This window comes from Palaemon carinicauda, chromosome 31, assembly GCF_036898095.1.
Source record: "Palaemon carinicauda isolate YSFRI2023 chromosome 31, ASM3689809v2, whole genome shotgun sequence".
NCBI classification, from domain to species: domain Eukaryota; kingdom Metazoa; phylum Arthropoda; class Malacostraca; order Decapoda; family Palaemonidae; genus Palaemon; species Palaemon carinicauda.
The window spans coordinates 6,295,510-6,310,086 of record NC_090755.1 but is presented as its reverse complement, the minus strand read 5'-3'; positions in this window follow the sequence as shown (position 1 = coordinate 6,310,086).

Below are 14,577 nucleotides of genomic sequence, written 5' to 3'. Positions count from 1 at the left end.
CTCGCAGTACGGTTGGTGTTGGCCCTTCAGCAGAAACTCGTGTGTCAACCGTGTGTGACCAATACGGAGACGACAAAGAGTCGTCTCCCATTTTCGGGGAATCATGTTATACCTCCAAGGTGATATGATATTTGTTACTTCCCTCATTTTATTGCCGTCTTGACTGTCCCAGTGCTGTTGCCATTTATCACAAACCAATTTCTTGATGTAAGGTAGGAGATCGTTACATGGAATGGGATACCTCCTTGGTAGCAACTCGGATGCCGCATTCTTCGCCAGTAAATCTGCCTTCTCATTCCCAGACACACCTACATGTGCTGGAACCCAACAAAATCGAACAGTTATACCTTTCCGTCCAATAATAAAAAGCCATTCTAAAATCTTTAAAACTAGAGGGTTACTAGAATTAAAAACTTCTAAAGCTTGAAGAACACTCCTTGCATCACTAAAAATTGTAAAATTACCCTCCTTTTCCAAAGCTATTTTCTCAATAGCGGTTAATATGCCATACAGTTCGGCAGTAAATATGGAAGCTGTTAGAGGAAGTGCACCTCTACAATTAAAATCATTACTATGTACTCCAAATCCAACGCCAGCATCAGATTTGGAGCCATCAGTATATATAAAAGTCGATCCCCTATGTTCTTCGACATGTTCCATAAAAAGAGACCTGGATTCTAAGTCAGTCATATTCTTCTTAACTCCAATAAAGTATTTACAAAAAGATATGTCAGGTAATTTCCATGGAGGCGTTGATGATAACTTGAATGGAAGTACCTTATTTCTAATTATATCCAGACTATTTAAAAATCGTTTCACCCGAAAGCCATAAGGTTGAGGAAATTTTGGGTGCAACTCAAAGTATGATGCGTGTCTTACAAGGCTTGCAGTCTGAAAGGCTAGAGAGCTAGGGAGTCTTTGCATTCTAAACCAATACCGAAGAATGGAAGACATTCGGTAAAGGTCTAGAGGTAACTCTCCAGCATCAACAAGGAGACTTGGGATAGGCGAGGTTTTAAAAGCTCCAGTAGATAATCTAATACCTGCATGATGTATAGAGTCTAATATTTTTAACCGGCTTGGGGTGGCTGAAGAATATACCTCACAACCATAACTAATTTTGGAAAAAATCAAGGCCTTGTATAATTTTAAAATAGTATTGCGGTCTGCCCCCCATGATGTATGGGACAATACTTTTAAGATATTCAGAGCTTCAACACATTTAGCTTTTAGCGATTTTAGGTGAGAAACCCATGTAAGTCTACAGTCAAATATCAAACCTAAAAATTTGGTTTCCGATACACATGGTATCCGTTGACCTTTAATGTATATATCCGGGTCTGGATGTACTCCCCGGATACGACAAAAATGGACAATGGTAGTTTTACTTGTCGAGAACTTAAATCCATTCATGTCAGCCCACTGGATAATTTTATCAATAGAGAGTTGGATTTTTCTCTCAACCATTGCCATTCTAGTGCCAGCAAATGATATTGAGAGATCATCCACAAATAGTGTTGAGAGAACATCCTGGGGAATGGCTGAGGATATCCCATTAATTGCAAGTGCAAAAAGGGTTACACTCAGCACACTACCCTGAGGAACTCCTTCTTTCTGGCACTTACTCTCTGATAGAGTTTCCCCCACTCTCACTTGAAAAACTCTATGTGAAAGAAATGCCTGAATAAATAGTGGCAGCTCTCCTCTCAATCCCAATTCATGAATGGTTTTAAGAATACCATATCTCCATGTGGTATCATATGCCTTTTCAAGGTCAAAAAATACTGTAACATGGTGCTGTTTGGAAGCAAAGGCTTCACAAATAGATGACTCAAGTCGTATCAACACATCAGTCGTTGAGTGCATTTTTCGGAATCCACATTGAATCGGTGATAAAATACCTTTCTTTTCAAGGTACCATATCAGCCTTGCATTGACCATCTTCTCCATGATTTTACATAAACAAGATGTCAATGCAATAGGACGATAGTTTGCTGCTAAAAACTTGTCTTTACCGGGTTTTAAAAAGGCTAAAATAATGGCTAGTTCCCAAACACTTGGGTAACTATGATCATGCCATATTCTATTAATAATACTTAAAATAAATAGCTTTGTATTAAAATGTACATGTTTAATCATTGCATATGGAATTCCATCGGGTCCAGGGGCTGTATCATTGCAATGAGCAAGTGCGGAATCAAATTCTCTTTCAGTGAAAGGAGAATTATACGACTCTTCCCTTCTTGTTGCAAAATTTAAAATTTTCTTTTCTTCAGTGCTCCTATACTGGTGACCAGGGGCTCCTTCACACTTGCTGGATACATTTGAAAAATGATTAGCCAGGGCATTGCTAACATCATTTGCTTCGGTTACATACTGGCCATTCACCTTCAACACTGGTGGTGGGTTGGGGGTGAATTTGCCAGCTATCTTTTTTACTTTCCTCCACACAGCAGATGGTGGTGTCCTACTGTTAATGGAGGAAACAAAAGACATCCATGACTGGCGCCTTGCTTCTTTCATGGCACGACGGAACTGTGCTCTACATTTCTTGTACATAATTAAATTCTCATCAGTTCTGCGTCTACGCAATCGTGTTAGAGATCTTCTTGTGGCTCTGTGGAGGGCATTTAGTTCTGAAGACCACCACGGGACGGGTCGTCGTTTGAATAACCCTGTTGTTTTGGGAATTGAATTGACTCCAGCTGTATGGAGAGTTCCATTCAGTAAGTCTATGGCATCATCGATATTTTCAACTTGTCCTGCATCCCCCTCAATTTCGCTTAGTTCACGAAATTTATCCCAGTCCGCCTTGTCAAGATTCCATCGTGGCGATCCCTGTAAAGGTGGACCATTGTTGGTGTTTATAATGATTGGTGCGTGATCACTAGTATGCCAATCATCTAATGTTCTCCAATCAAAGTCGAGAAGGCAATTAGAGCTTACGATTGATAGGTCAATACATGACAAGGTACCTGTCTGGACATGAAAGTGTGTGGGCTCTCCTGTATTAAGGAGTCCCACATCTTCATTTTCCACAATTGATGTTATGATATTTCCCCTCGTGTTTGCTAAAACATCACCCCACAAAGGGTGTCTACCATTCAAATCCCCAAGTAAAAGGAAAGGTTGAGGGAGTTGTTGAATAACCTCCACTAAGTTGTCATACAAAATGTTATCATTTGGAGGCAAGTACAGAGAACAAATTGTATATTTTCGCCCTATGTCGATCTGTACAACCACTGCCTGCAGAGGTGTACGAATAGACAGAGAAACTTGGGGAACATCTCGACGAACGTATATGAGACTTCCGCCATGGCTCCCCACTTGGTGATCATATGGTGTCCTATAACTAATGTATTCGCGAGGGCAAGGGGTATTATGATCAAGTTTGCTCTCCTGTAGACAAATAATTATGGGGGAATGCTCATGAATAAGGAGCTTAAGTTCTTCATATTTGGCCCTTAAACCCTGACAATTCCATTGCAAAATGGAGGAAAAAACTATGGTTTATAATTTGGTAGACCCCTTGGATGGAGTCTTCCCATTAGCAGTGTTTGATCTAACACTATTTTTTGGTGGTTTTATTAAAGAGGGTCTTGATAGATTGGGTTTAGAATTTATGATTTTCTTTTTGTCTTTTTGATCTGATTGTTGAGGAGGTTGGTGGACCTCCACTTGAATTTCCGATTTATTTAAATTGACTTCCAGATCAGAAATATCAACTGACAAATCATCATACTTATTTGACGTCGTAATTTTGATATTTCTTATGGAGGGGGGCGAGAGAGATGGAGGTCTCTCTCTTTTCCGATTAGTAGGTTTTGAGCTACCAGGTTTTTGCACCTTCCCCAATACAGGTGCACCTGGTAACTTGGTGTCAGGTGGCATCTCCATCAAATCAGGCAAGGACATGGCCTGGGAGAGGTTAGTACTATTGCTGGTAATGGGGGACGAAGGCTGTACAGAAATGGGCAATGACCCATTTTTAATACGCTGTGGCAAAGCCTCAGAAGGCGATATGATTACCTTGTCATGCAGTACTTTATTATCAGAGGTTGTATTTCTTTTCTTAGGATTACTGGCAGTGCTAGGTGGGGTTGCTGTCTCCTGTGGTAAATTTACCTTTGATTTTAAGGCCTTTGCATAGCTGGTTGATTTATTCAACAATCTTTTTGCATGTCCCACACTTATGTGTTCTAAACTTGATTTGTTTAGGGCAGCTTCCTCCAACTTATACAGTTCGCATCTCCTATCAGTTGATTTATGATTCAAATTGCAATTTGAACACCTGGCCTCAAGTGTACATTCTCCATGATAAGTTTTGGAGCAAATACCACACAATTTTCCATTTTTACAAACTTTGGATGGGTGTCCAAATTTAAAACAATTAAAACATTGCAGGGGCTTTTGTTTGAAAGGCCGAACTTTAATCCTTTCATTTTCAATAAAAATATGGAAAGGTACATCAGCATCCTGGAAAGTGAGTATAATCATTGAAGTTCCAGGAATCTTATGCACTTTCCATACATTTAATGGACACATAGAAAGTATCTCCTCCTCTGTAAATTCGTATAGGTCCTTATTAAAGACCACTCCCCTTCCATAACTAAAATTAAGATGAGGTTTCATTTCCAATGTAATTTCATCACTGCCTGTCTGTAAGTTAGACAGTATTGCAGACTGAGTCGAAGATTTGGCATGGATGAGATAACTGTTCTTCCCAAAACGAGATATATCTCCAGGTGCTATGGTTCCTACTTTTTTTTGGATAAACTTACATATCTTAAAATAATTCCCTATTATCCCTTTAGGTTCAGCTAAGAGCCACATTGGTGGTTTGGGTTTTCTCTGTGAAGGCATGGGTACATTTCTATCTTTTTCAAACCAATCAGCAGGTTTGTACACATCCAATTCCTTTGGGACCTTATCACAAAGAGCTCCCATGATGTTCAATTTGTTAATTTTGATACTACTAATATTACTTATGGCATTAAACGCCTCATCGTGACTTTCAAAAGATATCCAAGAGTCCCATTTTTCATCTCCAAGTCTCATCCTTATTTCCTTTATCAATCCATAGCACTCAAATGCTCTATATATATCATCATAATTTGTCTCTAATGGGATTTGGGAAACATGAAGGAATCGTAGTTTCCCTGTGTTACCCAAATTGCTAGATTTTTTAACATCAGTAGAGTGGTCCTTTTTAGTTCGAAGGTCGTCAACAGAGTTTTCCTTAATTACAGTAGCAGAAGTCGTCAACAGTGCCGGGGGGGAGTCAGCAAATCCAGGGGATGGGGAGTCAGTATTTGAAGGGTCCATATTTAAGGATGGGATTTTCAGGTTTTTTGTTGTTTTGTTGGGGTACCTGCTTGAGAATTATAAGAAAGTATCATACGTTGGAAAGGAAATTTGCATTCTCCACTATCGGCACAATGAGAGTATATTTCCCCGATGGTCCACTCCATACCCTACCCGAAGGATAGCATCAAAACAGATATAGAGGCACAGGTGTAAGCTAAACCCGCCTGTTAGGACTGAGACCAAAGTAATATGGAATCATCCTCCCCATATCTGTAATGATGGGCTTCCGGCCAAAAGCCAAGAGTCCCACCTCAAGGATTGGATCCCCCTGGATTCCGATGACCCAACCCTTGAGAGTAGTTCCGCCAAAAAGGTCCAAACCATCTTTGGGATGGCTGAGATCATCCAATACTCTCATATATAGCTTTGAATGCGAATACCTCCCAACCGTGATCCCTTCTCCCATTCATCTAAGCAGGCAGTAATAACGAATGTGGAAATATCCACGCCATTTAAATAAAATAGAAAAAAAAAAATAGATAAATAAATAAATGAACAAATACAATAAATAAATATATATATATATATGCATACATCTACATATATATATAACTAAGAAAAATAATAATCATAGAGATAGGACAGCAAGATGAAAGAAAGTTGATAAAATTAAGAGAAGGTCGAAGTAATATTAAGCAGAAGAAAAAGATGAAAGAGAGAAATTTAGATTCGAACTGGGGGAGCAATTTCCCGAAGTTCGAGAGCCCTCTTGCCCGTCACCAAGATTCAGCACGGGAATGAAATGCCGTGCTGAAGCTCAATGACTTCATCAAGGCATTCTCTCATTAAGAGGGATCTTTTCTCTGTGTAGTGTACAGTCACTACTCTCAAGGCTTTTTTAGCTAGAACTGCCACCCGATCGTCTGGCCCCTTGGTTATCAGGGAACAAGGAGGTACTATTTCCATTCACGGTATCAGGCAACAAATCCTCTACTTCATTAAACATACTAATCCGGAATCATTTCCCCAGGCTCATGATATACGGACAGTAGATACCTCCAACAATTACTTCCAGAACAGGGACTTTGGTGTTTTTAAAAAATATACGGGTTGGAAATCCCCTATGGTTGTCAAACGCCACTATCTAAAGATCTTACAGGCCCTTAAATACCCGACGATGGCAGCGGGGAGCCTTATCCCTCCCCATTAATCTCCTCTTCTTCCTTTCTTCCATCTCTTCTCTTCTCCCTCCTACCCGCCACTCACACCACGTCGCCACTCTCCTGGGTAGTTCGTTAGCCCTATGATATTTGCCATGTTTAATTCCTATGGTTTAACTGTTATTGTAGTTACCGTTCCTTTAATGTTTAGATATGCTTAGACATGTAAGGTTTGATGCCTTCTGCGATTCGACACTCAGTTGATTCCTTGTCGTCATAATTATTTAGCCTTACGTTCCCTATGTCATTTGACTAGTTGGTAATTGGACGTTTACTTAAATTATTATATTATATTATTGTCGTACATGGTGATTGTATTCTCCTCATTATCTTATTACTTTATTGGGCTTGGAAGGCATTCTTTGGTACATTTTCACCGGCCGTCACAGGTCGACCCAGAAAAGGGATTTTGACGAAGGAAAAATCTATTTCTGGGGAGAGACCTGTGACGCCCGGTGAAACCCTTCCCGGTTATTTTTGTACGGACCCACCCTTTCCTTGCCAAGCCATATGTTCTTGCAGAAGGATGACCTAGAAGGCGTTCGTGTGGGTGACGTGGCGTGGCCCAAGTGTGTTTTCTGGGGTCTTTGTTACGGTCCTTCCTTTTGATGGAGGAGTTATCTAAATGGAAGACAGCCTGTGAATAGTGGTTTTCACACGCCCCTGATGTATACACGACACTCACGAAGTGCTCGCGCGAGGGTAGTAACCTCTGCATTCCATGCTTTTAATTTTCTCTGGTATATTTGGAAGATTTATATCAGAAAAAGTAGAAAGAAGGACTTTTCACCGGCCGTCACAGGTCTCTCCCCAGAAATAGATTTTTCCTTCGTCAAAATCCCTTAATACTGTAATTAGTATCTGCTCTTACTGATTGTTCATTGCATTACATATGACATATAATAGCACAGAAAGAAATAAAACACAAAAAGAGAATGTGATCATACGATAATTCAGTACTGTATACAGTACGTAGTAAAATTAAATCGAACATGAAACGCAAATCAGATGCAGTCATACCATATTAGAATGGTGTAAGGCTGCTGTTGGCTACTACTGTACTACAAATGTAATGGATGTGCTTCTTTTCCATGAATCTTTTGTATGTATACGTACGTAGTACTGCATCCAATAATATTCCTTGTTGCAAAAATCACATTTCGAATAAGCGTACGAGAGAGAGAGAGAGAGAGAGAGAGAGAGAGAGAGAGAGAGAGAGAGAGAGAGAGAGAGAGAGAGAGAGAGAGAGAGAGAGACACATCCTACAACAAAAGCGTAAAATAGCTTATGTAAAGCTGTATTATTATTATTGTTATTATTATTATTATTATTGTTGTTGTTGTTATTAAAATTGTTATTGTTATTATTATTATTATCATTATTATTATTATTATTATTATTATTATTATTATTACAGTATCATTATTTATTATTATTATTATTATTACTGTACAGTATACTGTACGCAGGGTATCTTGTACTTTGAATTGGTAACCTACGTAGCATATAAGACGGGTTGTGATTGGTTCAAGCGCTGATAGATGACGAATCAGAACTCAAGTTTTGTTATCTAGCCTGTGATTGGTGTTTTGCCCGCATCTCCAACTTCCAGCATCTACGTATTAGCGGTCACTTTCTCTCCCGCCGTATCGCTGTGTAGACGTTGTTAAGTTTGTGAACTTTAATCTGTGCTGTGCGTGACTGTTTTAAGTTGAACTTTTTGTTGAACTTTCTGTTAAACCCTACTGTACAATGCCTCCCAAGCGTTCTGCTTCTACTAAGGCTGGTAGTGAGCCTAAACGCCACCGAAGGATGATGACGATTGCTGAGAAGGTGACGCTTCTCGATATGTTAAAAGACGGTAGAAAGTTATGCGTCCGCAGCCCGCCATTTTGGAATCAATGAATCCACCGTTTGCTATATCAAGAAGGACGAGGCGAACATTAGAAAGACGGCTGCAATCACCTTTAGCAGATCAGCGAAGCAAGTCGTTACCATGCGTAATAAAACGATCGTACGCATGGAAGGTGCTTTAGCTGTGTGGATTGCCGACTGCCGGAAGAAGAACATAGTCTTGGATACGAACACCATCTGAACAAAGGCTTTGAACTTGTATGAGAATTTTGCGGCAAAGGAACCTCAAGACGACGATGGCGACCATGCTGAAGAAGATGATGGTGTAGATGAACCTCAACCAGGGACATCCACTGATTCCCAGCGTCAGAAACAACGTTTTTCCGCCAGCAAAGGATGGTTCGCGAAGTTTCAGAAACGCTTCGCCCTGAAAAGCGTTTCCCTGCATGGCGAGGCTGCTTCCGCTGACACTGCCGCTGCTGAAACTTACGTGAACCAGCCGTTCAAGAATATTATCACCGAAGGTGGATACAAGCCGGAACAAGTCTTTAATATGGATAAGACCGGCTTGTTTTGGAAGAGAATGCCGTCGCAAACTTTCCTGTTCAAAGAAGAAGCCAAAGCCTCTGGCTTTAAAGCATTCAAGGATCGCGTTACCCTCGTGATGTGTGGCAATGCTGCTGGATTTTTGCTAAAGCCGGGGCTTATTTATAAGTCGAAAAATCCTTGCGCTTTGAAAAATAAAAACAAGAATCTCCTTCCCGTGTACTGGATTCATAATCCAAAAGCATGGATTACGAAGATGCTGACCTCCAACTGGTTCCACCAGTGTTTCATCCCGCAAGTCAGCAAATATCTCGTAGAGAAGGGCTTGCCATTCAAGATCCTTCTCCTTATGGATAACGCTGGTGGACACGCAACTGATCTGTCGCATGAGGGCATTCAGGTTGAGTTCCTGCCACCCAACACCACGTCATTAATTCAACTGATGGACCAGGGGGTTATCAGGGCGTTCAAGGCCCTCTACACGAAGAATACCTTGGCGGACCTCGTTGCGTGTGTGGATGCTGCCCAAGATGATGAGGATGAAGATTTTAACTTGAAGGCGTACTGGCGGCAGTACACCATAGCCACGTGCCTGAAGAATATTCAGAAGGCACTGCAAGAGATGAAACCTGCAACCGTGAATGCGAGCTGGAAGAAGTTGTGGCCCCAGATTGTTTACGACGACGAGGGATTTACACCTGCTGAGATTCAACTCTCTGCAATACGGAAATCTGTGCAGTTGGCTGCCATAATTGGAGGTGACAGGTTTGGCAACATGACGACTGAAGACGTCGACGAGTTGTTGGACTGCCATTCCCAGCCGCTAACTGACGCAGACCTAGAAGACCTGACGAAATCGGCAAGTGAAGAAGAGAGTGAAACGCAGGAAGAGACCCAAGAAAATGTCGAAGAAACGGGCTTAACATTAGAACGGCTTGCCAAGGCCTGCTACCATGCGAAGGAGTTGAAAGAAATGTTGCAAGAGTGGGACGAGGATATGGTTCGGTCTATGCAATTATCCAACAAGGTCGATGACATCATGACTCCCTACAGGATGCTCTTAGAGCGAAAAAAGAAGCAGCGGCAGCAACTTCCGATCACAATGTTCTTCCAGCCTCGCAAAAAAGAGCCAGTTCCTCCTGCTAGTACGCCTTTGGAAGAAATTGAAGAAGTTTCCCAGGAAGAAGTTGAAGAGGTGTCCCAGGAAAAGACACCTCCGTCTGAAGAGACGTAAAATACTACTATCATTGGCTGCACAGTAGAAGACATCATCAGCTTCATCATCATCATTTCTACTGTGCAGCAAATTCATCGCCATCATCATTCAAGTTTTTCTTCAACTTCTTTCGTGGTGAGTACAGTAACAATCTTTATTTTTTACTTTAATATTCTAACATTTTAATATTTGTGCCTGTTTTAGTTTAGTACTGTATGCAATAAGTTAAAGGGAAGGTTTTAAAAGTCTGAAGAGTATACATGTTGTAACCTATCAATTTTTTTTTTTTTTAAATTTACATTTACGTACGTAATACAATCTCTATCTCTCTCTCTCTCTCTCTCTCTCTCTCTCTCTCTCTCTCTCTCTCTCTCTCTCTCTCTCTCTCTCTCGTAAATTGTTTTCCTGCTTTGCTACGTACAGTATGTACTGTATGATTTTATATAGATACGGTAAATAATATTTGTAATAACATATTTTCTAAAAGCTTTTACTGTAAATATCATTATTTATCACTTTCATCATGCGCGTTAAATGCCTTCTTTGTTCTGAGCGTGGTTGTTTACTGAGCGTACTTTATGACGCCGTCGTTTCAGGCGGCGTCATAAAGAAAAACATTTCATTTGGAAGTCCTAAGAAAAATTAAGTAAAACATTGGTAATAACAAAATCAACATACTGTACTGAATAATCAATATAATCGATGCAAAAATATACATGTTAAATAAATAGGTAAATATGGTGTCACTACTTCGTGGATTTTCACCTATCGCGGCCGGGTCTGGAACCTATCTACCGCGATAAACAAGGGTTCACTGTATATGAAATAAGAATAAAACATACGACTTTCACAGCTGCCATGAATAAATTCAGGAAAATAATATATATAATAAATCCAAATGAAAAACAAACTAAAAAATAAAGTGGAAATAAAAAGCAAGTAGAGATGAAAATCTATGATAGATAAAGACATTTAAATTTTATATGTCAAACCTATGCTATTTAAAATTTTAAAATATTAAAAACATATTCACTTCCAATAAAATGTCGAGACATTTTTTCTGACCAAATATTTTTTGTCCTATAAAAACACTAAATTTGAAAAAAAAAAAAAAATAAACCTAGGGTTAAAATAGTGTTACATTCACTGCACTTGTGAAATATTGTACCTCTATAGAGGTTTAGGATGCACATTAAAAACCCATGGTATCAGCCAAACAAAAATATGAAAAAACCATACCAATGCAATAAAATATGTAAAGGAAATAACAAGTTTGTATTATATCACAATGTGCATAATCGAAAAAGGGATTTTGACGAAGGAAAAATCTATTTCTGGGCGAGAGACCTGTGCCGCCCAGTGAAATGCTCCTTTTGTATCATTTCTAAGGTATATTACTGCTATGAATTACCAGAGAAAAAAGTTGCATAGGAATATGCCAGGGTTGAACACAGCTCGCTCACCTATAAGGTGTCGGTATAATACTGGGGCGTGATAAATCACAACCAGAGGTCTCGCACCATTTAGACATCTCCTTCTCAATATCCCCGTTACAGCGAGGTGCTGTTCAACACCCACCACTGAAAGCTACTACCACCATCTCGACCCTCGCCAATGACGTCACTCCTCATAGCACCCAAGTTTGGGCCCATTCTGGGAGGGACGAAGAGGGAGGGTTCACTGGGCGGCACAGGTCTCTCGCCCAGAAATAGATTTTTCCTTCGTCAAAATCCCTTTTCTGGGCTCCACCTGTGCCGCTCCGTGAAGTAGTACCAGAGAAATGGTCCCAAAATTTGGAACTAATACCTGAGGGGAAAGTAAATTAAAGACAAAATAACAAAAAACATGGTTTAATTCAAAAGTAAACAGGAAATACTAAGAATTCCAGTGAAAGAACACTTCCTTAACATAAGGGATAAATGGTAAGTAACAATGCAGCAAAAATTCCAAACTATGGAATGACAAAGTGAATGCAAGGCAAAATAATAAACTGCAAGAACAATGATAATTTACAATCCTGAGGGTAAAACAACAAAGATCAACTCGTGGGCGAGAAAGGCTATTAACAGACATGATAAAATAAAAATGTACCAGAAGGGTGTAGCTCAGGTAAAAAACAAAACCAAAACTAAAGTAGGGACAATAAGTAAGGCAGGTAGGAGGAAGGAGGATAGAGCAAGACATTGTGATTATGAACCATTACTTTCAGGAGGAACCACATTCCCTGCTGCCACTGTAGCAAATTTTAGGGCTTCCAAAGGTTTTAAATAGTGGCGTTTAAAAACTTTAGGAGACTTCCAGCCTGTATATTTCGTAAGTTTATCAAAGTTCATGTGGTGAAAGTAATTAATAGAGGTAGCTACGGCTCGTATATCATGAACGTGAGGGAATGATTCAGGGTTAGCCTGTTTAATAAAATATAGAATCTGTTGTCTGATTCCTTTCAGGGTGATGGTTCCTCCATTTTCTCTAATGAATAAGGGCCCTGAGGACTTAATGGAAGTTCTATTTAAATAGGCTTTCAGAGTGTTTACTAGACATAACGATGGATCCTGAGGAAGTGGAACAATCTTCCAGGCTTCCCCTGGCGAGAGAAATTCAATATAACCTGGATCTCTAGTCAAGGCTGAAAGTTCTGATATTCTGGCGCCAGAAGCTAGGCTCATTAGGAACAAGGTTTTCCTTAATAATGGAATGTAATTACAAGACTCGTTAAGAGTGTCAGAAGCCAACTTAAGTACATCATTCAGAAACCAGGAAACTGAGCTAGGGCGAGTTGATGGTTTCAATCTGGCGCAGGCTCTCCGGATTGATGAGAAGTATGAATCTGTATGGTCAATATTAAAACCAATATGGAAAATCTTTTTCAAGGCTGATTTAATTGTAGTAATAGTACTGGCCACTAGGCCTGATTCAAATAGAATTCTAAAGAAGGTTACTGTCAGATTCATAGTCATCATCTCAACCTTTGAGTCCCTTAAAAATTTTGCAAGTTTCTTAACAGCCGAATCATACTGTCGAAGGGTGGATTCCCTTTTATCCTATTCTAAAAATAGGGTATTTTGAGGATCAATATCTGCACCTCTCTGAGCTGCAAATTTCATGAAGTCCATAAAGTTAGGGCACTCTGAATTTTTGAGGAAGCTAACACATGGCGAGTTTGTACTACTTGTGTTAGTATTGGATTGGGTATCTGTCGAGGGTGGAGACCCAGTTCCACCAGCAGGGGAAACCAGTTGCTCTAGGGCCAGTTGGGGGCTACTAGAGCAACCCGGCCCTTGAAAGTTCTGAGATTGTATAACACTTTCATCAACGGATTTATTGGTGGGAATAAATAAATTCTCTCCCAAGTGTTCCAGTCCAATGACATTGCGTCTGTGGCGTAAGCCCGAGGGTCCAAGTTGGGGGCTACGTAGCACTCTAGTTTGTGGTTGGACTCTGTTGCAAACAGGTCTATCTGGAGACCCGGGACCTGAGACAGGATCCATTTGAATGATTTCCGGTCCAGTGACCACTCCAACTCCAGCGGAGTCGTCCTCGAAAGTGAGTCCGCCACTACATTTCGTACTCCCGCTAGATGGACTGCTGACAGATGGAACTGATTCGATGCTGCCATGGAAAATATTGCTAACATCACATGGTTGATGTGACTTGACTTGGAACCCCCTCTGTTTAGGCAGGGGACTATGACTTCGCTGTCTAGAACCAATCTGATATGTTGGTTCCTGGCTGGAGCCAGTCGTTTTAGGGTTAGGAATACCGCCAAGGCCTCTAAGACATTGATATGGAGTTGGCGGAATACTGTCGACCATAGTCCTTGGACTTTCCTGTACTGGGAGTATCCCCCCAAGCCTGTTAAGGAGGCGTCTGTGTGAATGACGAGTCTTGGAGGAGGATATTGTAAGGGTACGGATTTTGCCAGATTTCTGACCTTTGTCCATGGCTGAAGCCTTTTCCTCAGAATTGGCGGAAGTCGAGCCCTTTTGTCTCGATATTTATCATTTGCCCTGGAGCGCCATACTCGATTTATATCCTTCAGTCTGGCCTTCAGTACAATATCTGTTACCGAGGCAAACTGCAGTGCACCCAGGATTCTCTCTTGATTTCTCCTGGACGTCAATTTGTCCTTGAGAAAACGTTTTGTGTTCTTCGCTATTTCTGTCCTCTTGGCAGTTGGGAGACGTAATGTGTGGGAATGTATATCCCATTGCAATCCCAGCCATTGAAACTTGGTCTTTGGGACTAAGCGAGATTTCTCAAAGTTGATCTGGAACCCCAACTGTTGTAGAAATTTTATTACTCTGTTTGTTGCCGTGAGGCACTTCTCGACGCTGTCTGACCAAATGAGCCAGTCGTCTAGGTAAGCTACAATTTGAATTCCTTGGGTTCGTAATTCTTGGATTACCGTCTCTGCAAGTTTGGTGAATATCCTGG